This window comes from Macaca nemestrina, chromosome 14 (genome assembly GCF_043159975.1).
Source record: "Macaca nemestrina isolate mMacNem1 chromosome 14, mMacNem.hap1, whole genome shotgun sequence".
In the NCBI taxonomy this organism is placed as follows: Eukaryota; Metazoa; Chordata; class Mammalia; order Primates; family Cercopithecidae; genus Macaca; species Macaca nemestrina.
This window is the reverse complement of record NC_092138.1, coordinates 59,502,650-59,529,109: the sequence shown is the minus strand read 5'-3', so window position 1 is coordinate 59,529,109 and position 26,460 is coordinate 59,502,650. Positions and strand designations below refer to the sequence as shown.

The window sequence follows — 26,460 nt, the reverse complement described above, 5'->3', positions numbered from 1 at the left end:
CCAACTTTGACTATCCAATGTCCTCTTCTTCATATTTTACTTAAACACTTTCTTTGGATTTTTAACACCTTTTTAAATTTTTTGCCTAGAGAAGGCAGCATACTCTATTTTAGGGATAACCTTGTGTTCCTATTTACTGTAAATTGTAATTAGTCAGTTATGAAAAGTGTGTAGCCAGGGAAATAATTGTAAACTGTAAACTCACAATGAGCCAAATCTCATTCAGCAGGGGTAGGTGAGTGAGCAGAAATGACTGCCTGGAAAGGCAGAAGGATGCATTCTATCTTCCAGAACTTCAAAGTTTCAGAGTAACTATAGTGTATCTAGGGGACTGACAGTGGCAGATAACTGTGAAACAATATTTCCCGGTCTCCCAACTTACACATCACTCTTTTAACCCTGAATACAAACATTTTTATCTTGACATATTGCCCCCCAAAAAAACTGTGAATGTGGAGAGATTAACTTGAAATTTCCTTTATTTCCAGCATTCTAGTCTTCAAGATAAAATCTTACAAAAAAATTTCACAATTATCTAGATAATTCTGCTGCTTTTTCCCATTTACACTTTACCCTCTTTGAGAGCCACTCATTTTGATTTTTATTTCTTTCCCATGATAACTATCCTATGTGATGTTCATTTCCATTAGGTTCTTTTTACCTAACGAGAGATTTTATTTTAAGATTTTAATGCAAAGAGATAAACATGACTGGTAAAAGAAAGTGAGAAGAAATATTGGGGCAATGTAGATGCCTTTCATACTCTGCCATATAAGTACCTATTTTGTATGTTTCTGATATAAGTCTAGTGAAAGTGCAAAATGCCATACTTGAACCAGCCTGAGATGTACACTATCTGTGGGAAAATAAGCCATTTACATCTTTATTGCTAATTAGTCCCGGCCCCACTGTCCTTTACTAGGAAAACGTCTTGCTGCCGCCAACATACCTTTAACAAGTAGAGGGCTCCCTCCTGTGGGCAAGTAGCTGAAACAGTATCCATGGTAACAGACAACTCCAAACTTGGCAATCAAACACTGGCTGAGAAATCTCATGATATTAGAAAAAGAAGATGAGAAATGGAAAAGAACCTAGAAAAGTGAGACGTGAACCTAAAAAAGAATGGTGATGGAGACTTTTTTTAAAAAAACAATGGAATAGTTGCTAGAATGAAGGAGGAAATGGACCAGGAATGGATATAGTAATTAGATAATGGAAAGGGAATGAAAGAGGAGGTGATTGGAGAAGTAACATATTAACATAGGCACATGCTGAACTCTATAACCATGAAACATTTAGTCATCTAAATGTATGATAGTAAAAATTTAGAAATGTGAAAAAAGTGATTGTTAGTGCAGTGAACACGTTAAATATTGAAATAATTATTGGCATTTGTATAATGTTTTTCTGGTATTGACCACCCTATCATATTATTCTCACATATATTCAAAAGAACAAAACATCCACATTTTACTGATGATGATAACGTTGAGGTACTAACACTAATAACAGTTTCTAATCTAGGAATGTCATAACAAGTGATAACTATTATATTACTATATGGGTGAGACACTATTCTAAAAAAAATTTGTGAATTATCTATTTAACAATGTATTAATATATAGCAAGTTAAAAAGCCATTAAAAAGGAGGGCGTTTGGCATATTTAACATTCAGCAAGGAGGTCTGTGACTAGGGGAAAAGACCGAATGTGTAGTAGGAAAATGAGGTTAGATAAATAACAAGGGCTAAAATAAGTAGGACTTTAATAAGTTATTGTAAGGTCACAGCTTTACTCTGAGCAAGTGTAAAGTCTTTGAAGCACTGAATGAAGACTAGCGACATGATACAATGTGTCTTTTTAAAAAGCATCTTTCCCCTGCATATGGCAAATAGAATTGTAGATAACAAATATGAAAACAATGGGACCAAATAGAAGAATAATGAAAAAAAAGCCAATGAATGTTGATGGTGGTTTGAATATGAGAGATTGTGGTGTGAATGGAGAGGGTCATTTTGTACTTGTATTTTGAAGGAATATACAGCAGGATTTGCTCACGAATTAAATGTAGAATATGAGAAGAAGAGCATAAACAAGAATGACTTCAAAATTCTGAGTACAAGGTCCTTGAAAAATGGAGTCGTCATTTAATAAGATGGGATAGACACTAGAAAAAGCAAGTTTAAGAAAATAAATGGTTTATATTTAACATATTAATGACTTTTTATTGGACATCTACTTAATATGGGATTTTCAGAAATCAAAGCTTGAAGCAAAAGTTTACGTGTAAATGTGCTGTTCGAAAGTGCAATCATTGAGAAGCAAGTGTGAAGGAAAGGGGAAATAAGGTAGGAAAGGAACAAGAACAAATATTGGTGCATAACTGGGTTATCTGATTCTTGGGTCAAGCTCCTATCAATAACTCAAACTCACAGGATTTCCAAGAGGTCATATAATACAAAGCACTGCAAAGGAGAGGTCCAGGAGGAAGAAGGGATATGAATTTCTCCACCAATTCTTTTTCTGCAATCACAGATTAACCTCAAGAGTAGTAACTACTCGATACCTCCAAATTTTGTATTTATGCGCAATAAGAATATGGTATATGCTTCAGAAATGGTAGAGAAGCCGTGAGATGGGAAATAAAGCATAGCATTAAGGGCAAGTTGTAAAGCACTGTCTGGCTGTTCTCATAGTGAGTTTGTTGCCTCAGCCATTGACTGGATTAAAATCAGACTAACTTGGTGTATTAGTCTATTCTCACACTGTTATAAAGAAATATTGGAGACTGGGTAATTTATAAAGAAAAGAGTCATGATTGACTCACACATTTGCAGGCTATATAGGAAGCATAGTGGATTTTGCTTCTGGGAAGGACTCAGACAGTTTCCAATTATGTTGGAAAGCAAAGGGGAGTTAGGAGCTTCACCTGACTGCTACAGGAAGAAGAGAGAGAAGGGGCAGGTGCTACACACTTTTAAGCAACCAGATATCATGAGAACTCACTATTGTGATGATAATACTAAGTGGGGGTGGTGTTAAATCATGAGAACCTACCTCCATGATCAAATCACCTCCCACTGGGCCCCAACTTCAGCACTGAGGTTACATTTCAACATGAGATTTGGGCGGGGACACAGAGGCAAACCATCATTCCACACCTGGCACCTCTGAAATCTCAAGACCTTCTCACACTTCAGAATACAATCATGCCTTCCCAACAGTCCACCAAAGTCTTAACTCATTCTAGCGTTAACTCAAAAGTCCACAGTCTGAAGTCTCATCTAAGACAAGGCTAGTCTGTTCCACTTATGAGCCTGTAAAATAAAAAACGAGTTAGTTACTTCCAAGATACCTTAGAGGTAAAGGCATTGAGTAATTACTCCCAATCCAAAAGGGAGAAATCTGCCAATTAAAGGAGCTACAGGTCCCATGCATATCTGAAACCCAACAGGACAGTCATTAACTCTTAATGCTCCAAAATAATCTCCTTTGACCCCATGTCTCACCAGGTCATACAAGTGCAAGGGGTGGGCTCCCAAAGCCTTGGGCAGTTTTACCCTTGTGGCTTTGACAATTTCAGCCCCCACAGTTTCTTTCAGGGGCTGGCATTGAGTGCTTGCTGCTTTTTCAGGAGCAGGGTGCAGGCTGTTGGTGGATCTACTATTCTGGGGTCTGGAGGATGGTGCTCCACTTCTCACAGTTCCACTAGGAAGTGCACCAGTGGGGACTCTGAATAGGAGATCTAACTCCAGATATCCCCTCTGCACTGCCCTGGTAGAGATTCCACAAGGGCTCTGCCCTGAAGCAGGCTTCTGCCTGGACATTAGGCATTTCCATATATCCTCTGAAATCTAGGTGGAGTCTTTCAAACCTCGACTCTTGCATTCTGTGCACCCACAGGCTTAACACAACATGGAGGCCACCAAGACTTATAACTTGTGCCTCTGAAGCAGTGGCCTGAGCAGTACCTTGTCCCCTTTTACCTATGGCTGGAGGTTGAGTGGTTGGGAAGCAGAGAGCATCCCAAGGCTGCACAGGGCAGTGGGGTCATGAGTCTGGCCCACAAAATCATTCTGTCTTTCTAGGCTTCATGGCCTGTAATTGGAGGGGCTGCCACAAAGGTCTCTGAAATGCATTTGAGGTCTTTCCCTATTGTCTTTTCTATTAGGACTTGACTCCTCTTTACTTATGCAAATTTATGCAACCTGTTTGAATTCCACCACTGAAAATGGGCTTTTCTTTTCTATGAAATGGACAGGCTGCAAACCTTTACCCTCTGCTTCTCTTTTAAATATAAGTTCTAGTTTCAGATCATTTCTTTACTCATGCATGTGAGCATAGATTGTTAGAAGCAGCCAGTGTGCATCTTGAGTGCTTGGCTACTCAGAAATTTCTCTCACCAGATACTCTAAATCATCACTCTCAAGTTCAAATTCTCTTATCACTAGAGTAGGGGCAAAATGCAGTCAGGCTCTTTGCTAAAGCATAGCAGAAGTGACCTTTACTTCAGTTCCCAATAAATTCCTTATTTCCATCTGAGACCTCCTCAGTCTGGATTTCACTGTCCATAACACTATCAGCATGTTGGTCACAACCATTCAACAAGTCTCTAGGAAGTTCCAATCTTTCCCTCATATCTTCTTCTGAGACCTCCAATTGGGTCTCATAAGAACTCAGTATTGTGATGACAGCACCAAGAGGGAATGGTGTTAAACCATAAGAAACTGTTCTTCTGATCCAATGATCCCCCACCAAGCCCCACATACAGCATTGGAAATTACATTTCAACATGAGATTTAGGTGGGGACAGAGTTTCAAACCACATTATCTGATAACTAATGTGAAAGTGTAGAGACAATTGACCAAGGGCTCTGGGTAAAGTTAAGGCTGGCATCACATGAGATGTCTCCATGTGAGACATTAGCGGTATCAGTGCAATATTCAAATGTAGATAACAAACATGCAGTTAAAAGTATGAACCTGGGAAAATAGGACACCATAGATATATTCAAAAAATATTCCACGAATGAAAATTTTGATGTATTTCACTACATCATATCAATCATTTATGGCTAATAGAGTAAGAAAAAGAAAAAGAGAGAAAAATATTTGTAACAGATAATATAAAGTTTTAATTACCTTAATTTATAAAGAAGTCATATGAGTTAATTGAAAATGGCAAATACCTTCAATAGGAGAAAAAAAATTAAAAATAGAAAAGGATAATTTACGTTTAAAAAAAATCCAGTGGGCCATGGCCACTCGGCCCTGCCCCCCCCCCTCACCCTCCACTCTCACGGGTCTACCTCAGAGTGTGGCACCTCTCGCGCCAGTGCGAGCCTGAGCTGGCGCGGACTCCAGGAGGCTCGCAGAAGGGGAGGGCCCGGCGATGCGAGAGCTGAGCATCGCCAGGACGGGAGGCAGGGTGCAGCCTCTTCATCCGCAGCACCAAGTGTCGTGTGGTGAGACCTCTGATGAAAGAAAAGATGTTGTCCCGGGTTAAGAGCAGTTTCCACCACTTGTACTTTGGCATGTCGACATTTGCACATAAAAGAAAAAGGCAAGCCATTTTTGCTGAATCCAAGAACAAACAAGGGAATGGCATTTACTTTACAAGAACGACAAATGCTTGGTCTTCAAGGGCTTCCACCTCCCAAAATACAGACACAAGATATTCAAGCCTTAGGATTCCACAGAAACTTGAAAAAAATGACTAGCCCTTTGGAAACGTATATCTACATAATGGAAATACAAGAAAGAAATGAGAAATTGTTTTATCGAATACTTCAAGATGACACAGAGTTTAATGCCAATTGTATATACACCAACAGTTGGTCTTGTCTGCTCCCAGTATGGACACATCTTTAGAAGACCTAAGGGATTATTTATGTCGATCTCAGACAGAGGTCATATTAGATCAATTGTGGATAAGTGGCCAGAAAATCATGTTAAGATTGTTTTAGTGACTGATGGAGAGAGAATTCTGGGTCTTGGAGAGCTGGGTGTCTATGAAATGGGAATTCCAGTAGGAAAAATGTGTTTGTATACAGTTTGTGCCTGAATATGGCCTGATAGATGCCTACCGGTGTGTATTGATGTGGGAACTGATAATATCGCACTCTTAAAAGACACATTTTACATAGGCTTGTACCGGAAACAAGATCGCACACAACAGTATGATGACCTGATTGATGAGTTTATGGAAGCTATTAATGACAGATATGGCTGGAACACACTCATTCAATTTGAAGATTTTGGAAATCATAATGCATTCAGGTTCTTGAAAAAACATCAATAAAAATACTGCACTTTCAATGATGATATTCAAGGGACAGCTGCAGTAGCTCTAGCAGATCTTCTTGCAACACAAAAAGTTATTAATAAACCAGTCTCCAAACACAAAATCTTATTCCTTGGAACAGGAGAGACTACTCCTGGAATTGCAAATCTTAAAAAAGTATGTCTATGGTAGAAAATGGCCTGTCAGAAGAAGAGGCACAAAAGAAAATCTGGATGTTTGACAAGTATGGTTTATTAGTTAAGGGGCGGAAAGCAAAAATAGATAGTTATCAGGAACCATTTACTTACCCAGTCCCAGAGAGCATACCTGATACTTTTGAAGATGTGGTGAATACAATGAGGACTTCAACTACAATTGGAGTTGCAGGTGCTGGCCATCTTTTCATTCCTGATGTAATCAGAGCCATGACCCCTATCAATGAAAGGCCTGTAATATTTGCATTAAGTAATCCTACAGCACAGGCAGAGTGCACGGCCAAAGAAGCATATACACTTACAGAGGGCAAGTGTTTGTTTGCCAGTGGCAGTCCATTTGGGCTAGTGAAACTCACAGATGGGAGAATCTTTACACCAGATCAAGGAAACAATGTATATATTTTTCCAGGTGCATCTTTAGCTGTTATTCTCTGTAATACCCAGCGTATTAGTGACAATGTTTTCCTAGAAGCTGCAAAGGCATTGACAAGCCAAATGAGGGATGAAAAGTTAGCCCAAGGGAGACTTTACCCACCACTTGCTAATATTCAGAAAGTTTCTATTAACATTGCTATTAAAGTTACAGAATACCTATATGCTAACAAAATGGCTTTCCAATACCCAGAACCTGAAGACAAGGCCAAATATGTTAAAGAAAGAATATGATGGAGTGAATATGATTCCCTGCTGCCAGATGTGTATGAATGGCCGGAATCTGCTTCAAGCCCTCCTCTGATAACAGAATAGAAGCACTCCCCTGATAAATACTTCCTGTACTCCGGGGAACCCCTGTTTTTCAGACAAGAAGAGATAATGTCCTCAGTTTTATGGTGTTTTCTGTATTTTGTTCTCCTGACCACTTTGGTTAACATATTTTTTCCACGTGTCTCCACATCTGTTGGGGTAGACCTGTTGACGGATTGCCGACCAGCACCCTACAATCAGTTAATTGTGATGCTTTAATTCTAACATAAATACCATACCACATCCAGGAGACAGAAAGTTTGTTTGTCAATGTCTTCACTTGTACTCTAATTCAGACTTGCCAAAGTACTTGCTATTTACTATTATGGATACTAATCTTCTCTCACCTAGTTCTTTTAGAGCTACTAAAATAGAAATTTACTTTTATGTATAGAAGTACAGAATTTGGGAAAGAAACTAAATTTTCACCAAATTACAAGGAAAAATGGTCAGTATCTAAAAATGTTCTTCTATGTCTTGCTTCATCTTACCTTCATACTCTGAAATTCTCTTATAGCAGACAGAGCTAGGGAAATATTAAAAATGTACCCTATTTATTTTCTGGAACTAAATCAAGGCTTAAATATAACATTATGAGAGTAATGGGAACTGTTGCTGCTTTTAAATAAATAAAAGTCATTGTTTTCAACAGTGTATAAAAATCATAGTGAGGACTGGGAGCGGTGGCTCACGCCTGTAATCCCAGCACTTTGGGAGGCCGAGGTGGGTGGATCACGAGGTCAGGAGTTCGAGACCAGCCAGGCCAATTTGGTGAAACCCCGTCTCTACTAAAAATACAAAAATTAACTGGGCATGGTGGCGTATGCCTGTAGTCCCAGCTACTCAGGAAGCTGAGGCAGGAGAATCACTGAGGCAGGGTTCAAACCCACGAGGCAGAGGTTGCAGTGAACCGAGATTGCACCACTGACTCTAGCCTGGGCAACAGAGAGCCCATTTAAAAACAAAACAAAACAAACGAAAAACATAGTGTAACCTTTTTAAAATAAATAAATTTTAAAAAAAGATCCTTTTTATGCCCTCCTGGTACACAGGTGGTGTTATCAATCTTGATATCTGAGTCAAATTTGAGTGTGTAGGCATCTATTCTGTCTCTGGGAAGCAATCACAATAGTTATTTAAGCCTTCTATTTTGTGGTGATCTTCCTACTTGTTCCATCTAGTATTGAAAATGAGTATTGAAGTCTCTAACAATTTTTTTTTTCAATTGTTTCTTCCTCCTTCAATTCTGTCAGGTTTTGCTGACAGAATTTGAGGGCTTTATTAAATGCATTTGTAGTTACTAGATCTTAAAGGTAGATTTACCTCTTTATCATTACAAAATTTTCTCATTGTTTACAAACACTTTTAACTCTACTTTGTCTTAGTGTAGCATTGCAGCTCATTTTTGTTTACTGATTGCATATTATAACTTTTTCATCCTTTTGCTTTCAACCTCTTTGTTTTTTGAATCTAAAACATGTCTCTCATAGGGATCATAGAGTTGAATCATAACTTATTTATTCCGTGGATATCTGCCTTTTGATTGGATATGGTGGGGTTTACATCTACTTTGTTATATATTACTATATGCATCACGTATTTTTACCTCTTTTCCTCTATTACTATCTTCTTTTATGTTAAATAGTTACGTTCTAGCATACCATTTTAATTGCTTTGTTTATTTGCTAAAAGTTTGAGGATTTTCTTTTTGTGGTTGCTATGGGGATGGGAATTAGTATCTTAATTTTAAAAGATCTAGTTCAGAATAACAGTAAATTTTTATAGTATGTGAAAACATGCTCCAATATTTCTATTTTCTCCTTTGTTTACTATTAATGCTGTACAAATTGCATGTTTATACATTATAATCTTTTAACTCTGTTTTATAATGATTGTTTTGTGCAGCTGTCATCTAAAACGGTGTAAGGCAAGGAATACAAACAAACCACATTTACACTGGCTTTTATATTTATCTTCGTAGTTTTCTTTTCCTTTTTTCTTTTGTCTTTCTTTCTTTTTTTTTTTTTTTTTTTGGGACAGGGTCTTGCTCTGTTGCCCAGGCTGGAGTGCAATGGTGTAATCTTGGCTCACTGCAACCTCCGCATCCTGGGCTCAAACAATCTTCTGGTCTCAGCTCCCCCAGGTAGCTGGGACTACAGGCATACGCCACCATGCCTGGCTAATTTTTTTTTTTTTTTTTTTGTATTTTTTGTATAGATGAGGCTATTCCATGATGCCCAGGCTGGTCTCCTCAAACACCTGGGCTCAAGCAAACCTCCTTCCTAAGCCTCCAAAGTGCTGTGACTACAGGTATGAGCCACTGCATCCAGCCCTCTTTGTAGTTATTTTTTGTTGCACTTTACTTCTTGATGTGAATTTGAGTTTCATAAAGTGTTTTATTCATTTCAGCCTAAAGAACTTACTTTAATGTATCATGTAGGGCAAGTATACAAGCAAGAAATTCTCTTTCTCTCTCTGTTTAATTGGGCATGTCTTAACTTCTTTTTTATTTTTACATGAAATTTTAGCTGGATACAGAATTCTCAGCTTACAGTCTGAGATATTTTGAACATGTCATTCCACTGTCTTCTGATATCCAGGGTTTCTGATGAGAAGTCAGTTATTACTTTTACAAGGATCTCTGCAATATGTTAAGTTAATCCTTCTCACTGCTTTCAAGGATTTGTATTTTTCATTTATTGTCATCGATTAACTTGTTAGACTTTTTCTACCTGGAATTGCAGGTAAATTTATTCTATCTGAGCTTCTTGAATTTGAAGATTAGTATCTTTTATACAATTTCGGAGTGTTTTGGAAAGTACTTCTTTAAAAAATTTTCTAGTCATTTCTCTGGTATTGTATTATGTGGATGTTGATACAATTTGTATGGGCTCACATGTCTCTGAGGATCTGTTCATATTTTTTTCTGCTTCTCAGACTGAATAGTCTCTATTGACCTATCTTCAGTGTTGTTCATTAATTCATCTGCCAGCTCAAATCTGTTGTTGAAATTTTGGTAAATTTCCATTTCAGTTATACTTTTAATTACTAGAATTTCTATTTGATACTTTCTTATAATTTTATCTGTTGTGAACAGGTCCCCCAAAATCTGGCCATAAACTGGCCCCAAAACTGGCCATAAACAAAATCTCTGCAGCACTGTGACATGTTCACAATGGCCATAACACCCATGCTGGAGGGTTGTGGGTTTACCGGAATGAGGGCAGGGAACACCTGGCCCACCCAGGGCAGAAAACCACTTAAAGGCATTCTTAAACCACAAACAATAGCATGAGCGATCTGTGCCTTAAGGACATACTCCTGCTGCAGATAACTAGCCAGACCCATCCTTGTATTTTGGCCCATCCCTTCGTTTCCCATAAGGGATACTTTTAGTTAATCTAATATCTATAGAAACAATGCTAATGACTGGCTTGTTGTTAATAAATATGTGGGTAAATCTCTGTTCAGGGCTCTCAGTTCTGAAGGCTGTGAGAACCCTGATTTTCCACTTCACACCTCTATATTTCTGTGTGTGTGTCTTTAATTCCTCTAGCACTGCTGGGTTAGGGTCTCCGCAACCAAGCTAGTCTTGGCATTTATCTCATTACTAATATTCTCTATTTCATGAGGCAGCATTCTGATGGTTTCATTGTTAGATATAATTTATTTAGTTCTGTTAATATATTTTGATAGATCATTTAAAATCTCTATGAAGCCTAAAATCTAAGCCTTCTCAGGGTCATTTAATAGCTACTTTCTGCTACCCTGTGTTTCAGGCATATTTTCCTATGTCTTTGCACATCTCTTATTTATTTCTAAAAGCTGAACAGTTTTGATAACATATTATAGTTAATCTGATACTCACATCTACCTAATCAAAGTATATTCTTGTTCTTTTAAAATTTGTTAAAAGAACAAATTTTGTGTTTAATATTATTTAAAATTTATAAGTGAAGTTGAATTTTATCAAATGCTCTTCGTGAATCTCTATTGAGATAAAGATATAGTTTTTCTCCTTCATTCTATTGATGTGATGGATGACATGACATTTATTGATTTGCATATGTTGAACCATCCTTGCATTCCTGGGATAAAACTCACTTGATCATGGTGTATTATATTTTTGATGTGTTGTTAAATTTGGTTTGATAATATTTTGTTGAGAATTTTTGCATCTCATCTATGTTCTTTGAAGATATTGGTCTGAGGTGTGTGTGTGAGTGTGTCTGGTTTTGGTATCAGAGTTATGCCAGTCTTATAAAAAGAGTTAGGAAAAATTTATTCTGCTTCACTTTTTCATAATAGTTTGAGAAGAGTTGGCATAATTTTTTTTAAGATACAGTAAAATTCAGCAGTAAAGCCATATAATCTGGGACTTTTCTTTGTTGGGAGGCTTATTACTGATTCCATCTTGGTAATTGTTATTGACCTGTTTAGGATTTCTATTTCTTCTTGGTTCAACATCAGTAGGTTGTATTTGTATAGGAATTTATCCATTTCCTGTAGATTTTCTTGTTTGTTAGTGTATAGTTGTTCATAGTAGTCTCTATTAATACCTTGTATTTTGGTGCTAATTATTGTGATGTCTCCTTTTTTGTTTCTAATTTTACTTATTTGTGTCTTTTTATGTCTATCTAATAGTTTATTGATCTTGTTTATCATTCCAAATAACCAATTTTTTTGTTCATCTTTTGCATCTTTTACTTAACTTTTTGTTTTGATTTCTGCTCTAATCTTTATTGTTTCTTTTACTAATTTTGGGTTTTTTCTCACTTTTTAAAAGAGATATTATCAGGTAATTTATTTGAAATCTTACTAGCTTTTTGATGTAGTCATTTATCACTCTAAACTTTCCTCTTAGTATTGTTTTTTTCCTGAGTCCCAAAGGTTTTGACGCATTGCATTTCTAGTTTCATTTGTCTCAATAAAATTTAAATACATTTTATTTTTAATTATTCCCCTCACCTATTTATCATTCAGTAGCATGTTGTTTAATTTCTATGTATTTGTATAGTTTCAAATATTTCTTATTTCTCATTTTTTTGGTATATGGTTTTATTCCATTGTCATCTGAGAAGACACTAGATGTGATTTTTTAAAATGTTGTGGAGACTTGTTTTATGTCCTAACATGTGTCTTAACCTTAAGAATGCTCCATGCACTGATAAAAATATATGTGTTATTTTGAAGCTGAGTGAAAAGTTCTGTAAATATCTTAAGTCTATTTTCCCAATGGTACATTTAAAATCAATGTTTCTTTGTTTATTTCCTGCCTAGATAATGTGTTCAATGCTGAGAGTAGGGTGTTAAGGGCCCCAACTATTAATATATTGAGGACTACTTCTCCCTTCAGTTTTAATAATATTTGCCTTACATGTCTGGATGGTCCAATGTTGGGTGCATATATACTTGCCAAATATAATAACTGCTAAATTGATTCTTTTATTATTATATAATTTTCTTCTGTGTCTCTTTTTACAGCTTTTAACTTCAAATCTACCTTGATATAACTATGGTTGCTCCTGCTCACTTTCCATTTTCATGGAGCATATTTTTCCATCCCTTCTTTTTCAGTATATATGAGTCTTCTGAGGTGAGATAATTTGTTATAGGCAGCATAGGTTGGGTCTTGTTTTGTTTTGTTTTAATCTGTTCAGCTATTCTATATATTTTAACTGGGGAATTTAATATATTTGCATTTATATTCAAGGTTATTATGGATAGGTGAAGACTTACTTTTGTCAATTTATTGTTTTCTGGTTGTTTTTTATATACCTTGATTCTATATCTTGTACTGTTTATTTTTGCAGTTGGGTGATTTTCTGTAATCATATGTTTCATTCATTTTTCTCTCTTCTTTGTGTATCAGCTCCACCAACTTGTTTTTATAGTTTTACCTACTTTAATAATGATAGTTGTTATCTTTATACTTCCAAACATGACTTCCTTTAGCATTTCTTGTAAGCCTGGTGTAATGGTGATGAATTTCTTTCATTTTTACTTGTGTACGAAATATGTTGTTTCTATTTCATTTCAGAAGGATAGTTTTGCTGGGTATAACATTCTTGACTGACAGGTTGTCATTTTTTTCTTTCAGTACTTTGAATTTATCATCCGTTATTTCCTGGCCTGTAAGATCTCTGCTGAGAAATCCACTGTTATCCTAAAAGAGATTCCTGTATGTCTGACTTGATGTTTTTTTCATGTTGCTTCTAAATGTTTTGTTTGCCTTTCACTTTTGACAATTTGAGTATATGATGTCTCAGAAATGACCTACTTGGATTGAATCTATTTGAGACTTTTTTGACCTTCCTGGATATCTATCTTCCTTAATGTTCATTTTTCTCTCAGGACTTGGGAAGTTTTTTGCTTTTATTTCATTAAATGTGTTTTCCTAACCTTTTCACCTCTCTTCTGAAATTCCCATAATATGCATATTTATTTGATTAATGGTATCACATAAATCCTTGATAAGGTTTGGTTCTATATGTCCACCCAAATCTCATCTTGAATTGTAATCTCCACATGTCAAGGGAGGAACCTGATGGGAGGTGATTGGATCATGGGGCAGTTTCTCCATTCTGTTCTCATGATAGTGAGGGAGTTCTCACAAGATCTAGTTGTTTGATAAATGCCTGGTGCTTCCTCCTTCTCTCTCTGTCTCTCCTGTCACCATGTAAGATATGCTTTGCTTTCCCTTTACCTTCCACCATGATTGTAAGTTTCCTGAGGCTACCACAGCCATGTGTTACTGTGAGGCAATTAAACTACTTTTGTAAATTACCCAGACTCGAGGATTCTTTATGAAAGTATGAAAACTGACTAATACAGTCCTGTAGCCTTTCTTTATTTTTTTCATTATTTTTTCTATTTTGTCTGCCTGTGTTATTGGAAAAGACTATTTTCACGTTCAGAAATTCTTTCTTCTGCTTGGTCTAGTCTGTACTTGGAGTTCTCAATTGTATTTTTAATTTCATTCATTAAATTCTTTAACTTTAGGATTTCTGTTTGGTTCTTTTTTATGTCCACCTCTTTGTCAAATGTCTCACTCAAATTATGAACTGCATTTTTAATTTCATCAAGTCGTCTACCTGCCTTTGCTTACATGTCCTTAAGATTATAATTTTGAATTATTTTTCTGACATTTCATATGTTTTCTTATGACTGGGTTTGGTTACTGGAGAATTATTGTTTACCTTAGAGGTGACACATTTCCGTGCTTTTTCATGATTGATGTGTTCCTGCACTGACTTCTATGCATCAGGTGGAAAGTTGCTCAGTGCTTCCAATTTTATGGAGTAGGTATCATATAAAAAGATGTATTTGTATGACTGGGTCTTGGGGTGTTGCTTTTGTGGGGTTTGTTGGTCTTGGTTCTGGGTAGAGGCAGTAGTGTAGTCTCCAAGTAGTTTCTTCAGCTATAGTCTACATTAGTGGCATAGGCAAGTTTCTCAGTGACCTAGGCTAAGAGAACCTGTGGCAATGGTGGTGTGGCTTTTCCAGGAGTTGGCTTACTGGGCTGTTTCTCAGGTCAGGGGTATAGGAGGATCATCTGACTTAGGATCTGGCTCACTGGGGTTGGGGCAATGGAGCTGCTATTCTGACTGGAAGCACAGGCACACAGTTGCTTGAATGACCTAGGGATGTACCTGCCAGGATTTCTTGGCTTGCCTAAGTGTGTGTCAGCTACTAATAACTCATAAGGCTGTTTCTCAGGCTTAAGACGTAGCTGCATATTTACTCAGCTGGTCCCAGGGCATTTCTGTAAGGAGTAGCCCATGGGGCTGTTTTTCAGGCTTGAGATATTGGTGCAAGGTTGCTTAGCTGGCCCTGAGGCTGTGTGTGCTTGGGGGCAGGCATAGGGTAGTGTGATGACCCATTAGGCCATTTCTCAGTTCTTTGACTTTGGAGCATGGCTGCTTGACTGGCCTGGTGACACATACACTTGGGGCAGGCACAGGGCTGTTTCTTATGCTCCCAATACAGCTTCATGGCTGCTTGGCTGGTCTGGAAGCATTCTATGGGTCTGGCCCACAGGACTGTTTTGTTGGCCCAGGACATGGGCACAGGACTGCTTGGTTGGCCTGGGGGCATGCCTGCTAGATGTGATCCACAGTGCTGTTTCTCAGATCTTTGAGGTTAAGTGCAAGGTTGCTTGGCTGATTCAAGGGCGTGCCTGCTGAGGGCAGCCTGTAGGGCTGTTTTAAAGGCCCAGTATGCAGATTCATAGCTTCTTGGCTGGCCTGGAACATGCCTTCCAGGAGTATCCTATGAGATTGTTTCTCAGACTCTTATTAGGGGTATAGGGATATTAGACAGGCCAAGGGCATGTCTGTGGGGCACAGTGATGCTTGAGGCTGTTTCTAACATCCTAAGCATGGGTGTATAGCCACTCTGCTGGTGGAGGGGCATATTTGCTACTCAGAAGCTCTGGGGCCTGTTGGGATAGAGTGTGAAACAGTTTATTTGGCTCAAGGGCAGGTTCACCCTGGGCAAGAAAGAGAGACTGCTTCTGTGGCTGGGAAGTGTAGTCAATTATGATTGTTATCCTGGCTGTACAGGACCAGAGTCACAACTAATCTTGGGCTCAAGCTCCATATAGCTGGGGTTATAGTGTTCAGCACACCTATATGGGCTTGGGGTAATGAAGATGGATCCCCTGTGCTGTAGAAGTGCAGTAGCTACTGGCCCTTAGAGCAGGGCACACTCCAGAGGTGGCTTTGATATAAAGATAGTGCTGTGTTACTTCAGCTTGGCTCATAGTGGGAAGGTTGGGGTCAGGAGTATACACTTTATGCTCCTATTCTGGGGCAATCTAGTTGTGTGAATTCCCCCAGCTCTTCATATTTGGTTCAGGGTTTTTGCAGAATGTAGAATTGTCCTGTTGTAAGAGCTGTAAGTGTTTTCCTTGGCAATAGGCAATGGTGGGGATCTTCTGCTTATGTTTTCCCCACAAGAAGAGGTTCCTCCTGACTACAGGCAAACACAATTTAAGTGAGGTAGATGAGGATGCAGAGGCCAGGTGCCTCCATGATTCCCTTCTGAAATTCCAGTCACCACGGGTGAATCTCCACTCCTATGCTGCACTCCAGGGCTCTCCATTTGACATGCCAGAGAAATCTGTTTATTTGTTGCCTTCCTCCTTTCCTGTGGGAGTGGGGAACATGCCAGAAGTACTTAGACAGCCATTTTGCTGATATCACTTTTTGTTGTTCTTATTTTTCTTATTCTTGGTGATTTGTTTGTAAACTTTCCTGGGCTAATTATCTAGATCATTCATTCTCATCCCTTGTGTCCATTGAGTTACATGTTAGCTTTTCATTTTTTAATTTTTGGGGGATTATTTTTAAGCCCCAGCTCTGTAGGGTATCATACCTCAGTATAAATTGCTGGCCAGCCAGTGATTGGTCAGAATATTTTCTTAAAATTATGCCTATTTGTTCCTCACTTTTTGTCCAAGGAATCAGTGTGAGAAGCCAGGTGCTCAAACTTCAGGAGGGTCACAAGACAGCCTTAGCTTTAACTTTGCACAGGGTGTTAAGGTCAACAAGTGATGACTAAATGGGGCCTTCTTTTTCAAGTTTTTTTCTGGAAATGTGAACTTATTAGATCCCCAGGGACATGTCAGAGGGTTTCAAAGTCCCTTATGGTTGTCTAATTCTCCAGACTCTGACTCTTGTCTACCTCAATTGAAATCATAATCTTAGGTGGCTTCGATATAGCCAGCATATTGTTAATGTTTTATTAGTGCTCTGGGGAAGGGCCCTTTCTTTTGATCTGACCCAGAGTCAAAGCAAATACCCATGCATTTTCATGGACCTGCAGCTTTGGACAAAATAATTATGATGTTCTGAGAAGTATGCTTTCAACACAGCTCCAAACTTATTCTTTCTGCTGCTTACTTCAAGGCTGCTGGCTTTTGGCTACCATACCACTGAGCAGGAGAGAAAGATATAAAAATACTCCCAAGTCAAAGCATTTCAGACTCTGCTGTCTTACTGAGGGTTTATAATTTCTTTTTGATAGATGATTTTCAGTATGTCATGTAGTTTTGATCAATTTTCAGAATTCTGAAATGTTGGATTTTAGTGGTTTTGCTCATAATTTTACAGAAGAGTGAGTTTATTTAGTTCTTAATTGTCCAGTCCAGAAACAAAATTATTCCATCAAGGGAATTCATTTTTATTGTGAAATTTTATTTTCACTTGATAAAGATTTTGTCACTCAACCTATAAGTAAATTAAAATTAATAATAATATCTTATTGCTATTTAAATGGCTTTTTCTTATTTCTAAAATTAGTACTGTTACAAAGGGAAAATAAATCAAATTTTAAAATTTAAGTTTAAGGAATTGAAAATAGAAAATAAAATTATAATTTCAAAGGAACTAAATTATTACTGGCCTCCATCATTGCAAAATTTTAAAATTTTTGGTTTATTTGAGAAGAATCGTGAGCTATTTAAGTGTTAAATATTAGTTGAACCAAGCTATGTGTTTTCATGTTTTCCATAGCCTATATTATATAAAATAATAAATTATGATGAATTACTAGATATATGGGAAATTATTTTCAAAAAATACTAAATGAAAAAAATTTATTGCTCTTTCTGTCATGTTTTTAAATAAAAGCAAGCATACCTTAGTAGTTTTTTCTGATATTTTGGCTACTAAGTTCTCATAAATCTTTTAAATGTAGTCCAAAGAGAATTGGGTTTAAAATGTTTCACTAGATGATGGGATTTTACATTGATACTTAATTTTTCTTTTTTCAAACTAAAATACATGTCTCTCAGTCAAAACTACATTTTAAAGTTATAAACGTTAGTGAAATTAAGCTCAGTTTATCTCATTATTTATTGAACATTTTGAGTTTTTGCTTTACAATGTCTTAAGAAGCATGGCTGCCAACAATTCTATTTTAATTTTGGCTTTTGTAACTAACCAGAAGCATCACGAGAAAATTACTTTACTTGTGGATACATCAGTTTCCTCATCTATAAACTGCAATTAATACTACTACTTACCTCAAGGCCTGGTGCAAAGTATAAATATTACGTAAGTTAGCATGTTTGGATTTATAGAACATTCAGTGATAATGTATATACCATGCCTAGCACATAATCAATGCTCAATAAAGAGTAACATGCTTTTCTGAATTGAGAATGAATCTTTTACTCTCTACATTGCAACTATTTTTTTTAGCATAAAATAGGTTGACCTTGAGTTTCTGTCCTTGGAATCATATTAATTCAATTTTGTAAAATCTTATCTCTATCCCAGATATTGACTTGTTGTGAGTGGTACTATGTAGTAGTATATTTTAATTAAAAGCCACACTAATATTTACAGGTGTTTTATAGTAAACTAACTCCCTTGTTGATCCTCTCAAGGTATACTGCTTCCATAATGGAACGTTGAGTGGCATCATTTACATTTTCCAGATTTTGCATTCATTGGCACTGGGTTCAAGCAGATCATTGCCTACTCACTTTATTTATGTAGTAAGGACACAGATAACAATTGAGCTATTGAGGCAATGGAGCTGTGTACACATTTTAAATACAGACTTATCACAGAATGCTGACTTGGTAGGACAAATTCATTGTATTAAGTTATTTGTAATAGGTCTTTTTTTTTTAATGCTTTGGGTGTCTTCAGGAGAAAGAGATTTTCCTAAAGTAATTGAAAATCTCTAAGTGCCAGAAAATATGAAAGGGTTATTTTGAGAGCATCAGTGTATATATTCAAATATTATTTTTTTAATTAAATTTATTTTATTTGATATTTGTTGTATACAGCATGTTTTGATATGAATTTTTGATACAAATATACATAGTAAAATAATTATAGTGAAAACATTTACATGTCAATCACCTTTCATAGTTACCTTTTGTGTGTATGTGTGTTACGAACATCTAGAACTACCCCTTTTTGCAAATTTTCAGTATATAATGCACATTATCAACTATACTCCTCATGTTGTACATTAAACCTCTAGATTTATTTATTCTCCCTGATGGCAAATTTATGCCCTTTGACCTACTTCTGTCCATTTCCTCTCTGTGACCCTAATAAACACTGCTCTATTTTCTGTTTTATGTGTTCCACTTTTTAAAAATTTCACATATAAGCAACATGGTATAGTATTTTTCTTAGTTTCTGGCTCATCTCACTTAGCATAATATTCTCCAGGTTCATCCATGTAGCTGCAAATAGCAGTATCTCCTTCTTTAATCCTGAATAGTAACAGTCCATTATATATATAGGACTATTATACATATACAAAATGTCTTTTTTTTTTTTTTTTTTTGAGATGGAGTCTCTGTCTCCAGGTTGGAGTGCAGTGGTGGAATCTTGGCTCACTGCAACCCTTGCCTCCCCGGTTGCAGCAATTCTGCTGCCTCAGCCTCCCAAGTAGCTGGGACTATAGGCCTGCACCACCATGCCCAGCTAATTATTTGTATTTTTAGTAGAGACGGGGTTTCACCATGTTGGCCAGGATGATCTCGATCTCTTGACCTTGTGATCTGCCTACCTTGGCCTCCCAAAGTGCTGGGATTACAGGCATGAGCCACCGCACCTGGCCACGTATATATAAATCTATTTATCCATTCATTTGACAATAAATAGGTTGTTTCAATATCTTGACTATTACAATTCAATGAATATGGAAGGGCAAATATCTCTATGCAGTGCTGCTTCCATTTCCTTGGGTATATGCTCAACCAAGGGATTTCAGGATCATATTAAAGTTCTATTTTTAATTCTTTTCAGGAACTTCCATACTGTTTTTCATAATGGCTATACTTATTTATGCTCCTGCTGACAGTATACAAGTGTTCCATTTTCTCCACATCCCTATCAACACTTGTCATCTTTCAACATTCAGTTACTAGTCATTTAATAGTTGTGATGTGATATCTCATTGTGGATTTCATTTGCATTTCTCTAAGGATTAGTGATGTTGAGCACATTCTTATGTAACTGTTGGCCATTTTTACATCTTCTTTGGAAAAATGTCTATTCAGTGTCTTCGCAGTTTTAATTAGGCTATTTGTTATTGGTTTTGTTTTCTATTGGTTAAAGTTCCTTACATGGTTTGGATCTTAAGCCTTTATCAGATATACTGATTATAAATATTTTCTCCCAAACCATAGGCTGCCTTTTTCTTGTAATTCTTATTTCTTTTGTTGTGCAGTTGCTTTTCAGTTTGATAGTTCCACTTCTTTATTTTTGTTTTGTTGCCTGAGCTTTTGATATTAAGAAAAAACTGTTGCCAAGGCCAATATCAAGGAGCTATACACCTATGTTTCCTTCTAGCAGTTTTCTAGTTTTGCGTTTTACATCTAGGTCTTTAATTTATTTTGAAATGATTCTGTGTTTTGGATAATAAAGTTTCTTTCTTTTGCATATAGATATCCAGTTTTTCCAACACCATTTATTGAAGAGACTATCCTTTCTCCACTGTGCCTTCTTAGTGGGTGTTTTGGTCTGTTTTCACACTGCTATGAAGAACTTCCCTGAGACTTGGTAATTTATAAAGGAAAGAGGTTTAATTGACTCACAGTACCACATGGCAAAGGAGACCTCAGGAAACTTACAATCATGGCATAAGGGGAAGCAGGCACCTTCTTCAGAAGGCAGCAGGAGAAAGAAGAGAAGGTTAAGGGGGAAGAGCCCTTTTTAAAACCATCAACTATCATGAGAAGTCACTCACTATCATGATAATATCATGGGGGAAACAGCCCCCATGATTCAATCATCTCCCTCCCTCTACAAGGGTGGATTACAAATCCCTCCCTGGACACATGGAGATTATAAATTGAGATGTGATTTGGGTGCACAGAGTCAAACCATATCAATATGCCCCTGACTCCTCCCAAACCTTATGACTTTTACATTTCAGAACTAATCATGCCTTCTCAAGACTCCCCCAAAGTCTTAAGTCATTCTGGAATTAACTCAAAAGTCCATAGTCCAAAGTCTTATTTGAGACAAGGAAAGTCCCTTCTGCCTATGAGCCTGTAAAATCAAAAGCATGTTAGTTATTTCCCAGATACAATAGTAGTACAGGCATTGGCTAAATGTTCCTCTTCCAAATGGGAGAAATTGGCCAAAAAAGGGGCTATAGGCTTCATGTAAGTTTAAATTCAGCAGAGCAGTCATTAAATCTTAAAGTTCCAAAATGATCTCCTTTGACTCCATGTTTCACATTCAGGGCATGCTGATGCAAGGGGTAGGGTCCCATGGCCTTGGGTAGCTCATTCATATGCTGACATTGAGTGACTGTGGCTTTTCCAGGTGCACAGGGCAAGCCATCAGTGGATCTACCATTCTGGGATCTGGAGGACAGTGACCCTCTTCTCACAGCTCCACTAGGCAGTGCCCCAGTGAGGACCCTGTGTGGGGGTTTCAACCTCATTTCCCCTTTGCACTGCCCTAGCAGAGGCTCTTCATGAGGGCTTCACGCATGCAGCATACTTCTGCATGGATGGCCAAGTTTTTTCATACATGTTATGAAATCTAGGTTGAAGTTCCTAAACTTCAATTATTGACTTCTGTGCACCCACAGGCCCTACACCACATGGAAGCCACAGAGTCTTAGGGCTTGCACCCTCTGAAACAATGGTCTGAGCTGTACTTTGGCTCCTTTTAGTCATGGCCAGAGCTGGAACATCTGGGATGCAGGGTACACAACAGCAGGGCCCTGGAACAGGCTGTGGAAACCATTTTTTTCTTCTAGGCCTCCTGGCCTGTGAAGGGAGGGGCTGCCGCCAACATCTCTGACGTGTTCTGAAGACATTTTCACCATTGTCTTGGTGATTATCATTCTACTCTTCGTTACTTATGCAAATTTATGCACCTGGCTTGAATTTCTCTCTAGAAAATGGGGTTTTCTTTTCTATCACATTGTCAGGTTGCAAATTTTCCAAATTTTTATGCTCTGCTTCCCTTTTAAACATAACTTCCAATTTCAGATCATCTCTCTCAAGTTAAAAGTTTCACCAATCTCTAAGGGAAGGGACAAAATACCACCAGTGTCTTTGCTAAGCATAGCAAGAGTGATCTTTGCTCCAGTTCCCAAGAAGTTTTTCATCTCTATTTGAGACCACCTCAGTCTGCCCTTTATTGTCCACATTACTATCAGCATGTTTCTCAAAACCATTCCACAAGTCTCTATAAGTTCCAAACTTTCCCACACCTTCCTGTCTTCTCTGGAGCCCTCCAAACTATTCCAACTTCTGCCAGTTCCAAAGTCACTTCCACATTTTCAGGTTATCTTTATAGTAGTACCCCACTCTCTGTGGTATTCATTTACTGTATTAGTCAATTTTCACACTGCTATGAAGAACTTTACTGAGACTGGGTAATTTATAAAGAGAAGAATTTAATTGACTCACAGTTCTGCATGACTGGGGAGGCCTCAGCCAACTTACAATCATGGCAGAAGTGGAAGCAGCCACCATCTTCACAAGGTGGCAGGAGAGAGGAGAAAACAAAGGGGGAGGAGCCCCTTAATAAAACCATCAGGTCTCCAGAGAACTCACTCACTATTGCAGGAAATGCATGGGGGAAACTGCCCCCATAATCAAATCATATTCCTCTCTTGACACGTGAGGATTATAGGTCCCTCCCTCAACACTTGGGGATTACAAATCAAGATGAGATTTGGGTGGGGATACAGAGCCATAACAAATCAGTGGGTTTGGTGAAAATTAGTTGACTCTCTGTATATGCTTAAGTTTACTTCTGGATTCTCTATTCTGTTATACTGGTCTATGTGTCTATTTTTATGCTAGTAACATATTGTTTTGATTACTGTACCTTTGTAATATAATTTGAAATAAAAAAATATGATACCTCCAACTTTATGTTTGTTTTTCTTTCTCAAGATTGTTTGGTATTTGATGTCTTTTGTGTTTCATACATATGTTAGAATTATTTTTCTATTTTTATGAAAAATGTCATTAGAATTTTGATAGGGATTGTATTGAATCTGCATATTGCCTTGGCTAGAATGGAATTTTTTTTTTTTTTTTGAGACAGAATCTCTCTCTGTCGCCCAAGCTTGGGTGCAGTGGCATTATCTCAGCTCACTGCAAACTCCACCTCCAGGGTTCATGCCATTCTCCTACCTTTGCCTCCTTAGTAATTGGGACTACAGGCACCTGCCACCACAACTGGTTAATTTTGTTTTTGTGTTTTTAGTAGAGACAGGGTTTCACTGTGTTAACCAGGATGGTCTCCATCTCCTGACCTTGTGATCTGCCTGCCTCAGCCTCCCAAAGTGCTGGGATTACAGGCATGAGCCACTGTGCCTGGCAGTTCACATGGATTTTTAAAACAATATTATTTTTTCCAGTCCACAAACATGGAATATCTTTTTGTGTGTGTGACTTCTTGAATTTCTTTCATCAATGCTTTATAGTTTTCAATGTGCAGATCTTTCCCTTCTTTTTTTAGATTTATTCTTAAGTGTTTTATTCTTTTGATGCTGTCATAACTTGAATTTTTTTCTTGTTCTTTTTTCAGCTAGATCATTGTTGGAATAACAGATTGCAACTTGTTTTTGTGTGTTGATTTTGTATGCTGACACTTTACTGAATTCATTTATTTGTTCTATCAGTTTTTTTCCTGAAATCTTTAGTTTTCTGCAAAAAGTATAATGTCATCTGGAAACAAGGATTATTTTACTTCTTTGTTTCTGATTTGAATGCTTTTTATTTCTTTTTCTTGTTTGATTAGTCTGGCTAGTACTTCCAGTACTATGATGAGTGGATATGGTGATAGGGGGCATCCCTGCCTCATACCAGGTATTAGAGGAAAAGCTTTCACATTTTTTCCCATTGATTGTGATGATAACTGTGAGCTTTTCATAAATGGCCTTTTAAATATTCTTACTTTCCTTTAGAAATCTGTAGAGCCCTAATAACATTAATTTCAAAAGTGGAAGGAGAGTTTTCTTCCTGTATTATGAAATGCCCATGTGAGGAGATGGAAACTGAGAATTTAGGATGCAGGAATCTGGGAAATTTTGGAAATAAGAATATATGTAGCCCTTTTTTTTATGCAAGAAGTAGCAGAGTATATTTATATGGTCAATATAAAGTACTGAAGACTGTTTGGGCCTTCAACATTATAACCTACTTAAGATTAAGCAAAATATCAGAGAACCAACTTAAGCAATGCATCCATTATTGGAAATAGAAAAAAAATAGTACAGAAGAGCATGCTTGGAAGGAATTGTGAGTATTAAAGTAAACAAAACTAGAAGAGAGGGGGAGATGATGAAAGAGATGGCACCACCCATGACTTCCTAAATTAGCCAGGAAGGATTTCATAGGAAGCGATGTTCTCCTAACTTCATGGGTAGTACCAACACAATCTCATTTCTTATTGTTGCTGTGTCTCTACTGAGACTGCAGATTGGAGTGCCCCATTTAATGTAAACTACTTTTTAAAATCATGCATTCTCCCATTTTCAGGCAGTTTCTCTTTCTACTTTTATTCTTAAACACTACCAAAGCATTCTTTATAAATTATTACACATTTAAATAAGACAAAATTTGGGGATGCTAAAAAAATGAGAGATCCTTCTCTTATGGGCGTATAAACCAAGAGCATTTTGGTCATAAAATTAAGTAACCAGACATATTTTTAAACTTACCTAGGAACTCTTTCTTTCCTCAGGAAAAATAAAAGGGTTTGGAATACAAGGGCATAAAGAATACCTACTGAATTTGTTCATTCTTTCTTCTCTAAACCTTACCTTGTGAGTCAGAACAATTAGCCAAATGAATGGTTACAAAGTTTTGTGTTCCCGACTGACTGTAATGAGTCAAACTGCATCATAGTGGGATTAACCAGATGCTTAGAGAGTAGAACACAATGTCCAATACTTAGCTCATTCATCAAAGACATTTACTCAAAGGCTGCAAAGCCACTGTTTTCTAAGAAAAACTCTTTAAAATATGCTGCTGCTGTCTCTTTCACGGTTAGAGATAAATTGTTGCCTAAGTCAGATGAATTTTAAAATGCAATTTCTTGCTGAAATATCCATTGTCTAGTATCAGAATGACAAGCTTTAATGAATGGTCACATTTAGAACATTATTTAATACATGCTTTCTATTTTTTCATTAGTGCCTAAGAAGTACATTATCTTGGGTTTCAGAGCAGATGCACAAAGTGACTTCAATGGAGTGATTAATAGCATTTCTGTACATAACACATTCAAAAGAATTTTGCATCTTATAGATTTATTAAAGGGAATAATCGTTTTTTTAAATGAATGGAAATATGTGCTGTAGTAGACAAGGATACCCAAAGACAGGAATCTCAAGAGAAATAGCACATACATAAAGAGAAAGAGAGAGATACACACACACACACACACACACACACACACACACACACAGAGAGAGAGAGAGAGAGAGAGAGAGAGAGAAAGAGAGAGAGAGAGAGAAAGAGAGGCTGATTTTAAGGAATTGGCTTGCATAACTGTAGAGGCTGGCAAGTCCAAAAAGGTAAGCCAGCAGGCTGGAGACTCAGAGAAGGGTTATAGTGGAACTCCAGAGGCACTCTGCTGGCAGAATTCCTTCTTTTTCTGGAGAAGTCATTCTTTTCCTATGAAAAGTTTCAAATAATTGAACAAGACTTGTCCACATCGTGAATGGTTAAGCTGTATTACTTGAAGTCTATTGATTTAAATGTTATCAATCTATAAAATATTTTTACAGCAACGTCCAGATGTGTATGATCAAATATCTAAGATAGCCTAGTCAACTTGACACACAAAATTAACCATCACAGTGACATTTTATGTAACATAAAGACTCCTGCTCTATTGCTAAGCTCACTCAATGTATAACCACAAACACACCCTGATCATAGTTATTAAGAAGTTATTTCTTTCCTGTAATGTAGAAATTTCATTTCTGCTATTTCTTTGATAAATGTAATTCTTGAGGGTCAATGTGATTCAACTGTATTTTTAGTCTAGCTTTGTGGCCAGTGGATCAAAAGTAGATTTTCAGCCATTTAGCACTTCATCAGATTTAATCAAATGTTGCCCATACGCAAAAGTCAAAACACTATAATTATGGCATTAAAGAAAACCACATTTTTGACTTTGGTAGCTTATTTCAGCATTATAAAATATTTTAATATACATATTATCTTTGCCATTATCTTGTCTTTTTCTCAGTTACAGA

General features: G+C 37.1%; 1 pseudogene; it reads left to right on the top strand.

The window, feature by feature from the left end:
* The first annotated feature begins 6,326 nt into the window (after positions 1–6,326).
* LOC105485780 (NAD-dependent malic enzyme, mitochondrial pseudogene) lies at positions 6,327–7,251 on the top strand (annotated as a pseudogene).
* The last annotated feature ends 19,209 nt before the right edge of the window (positions 7,252–26,460 follow it).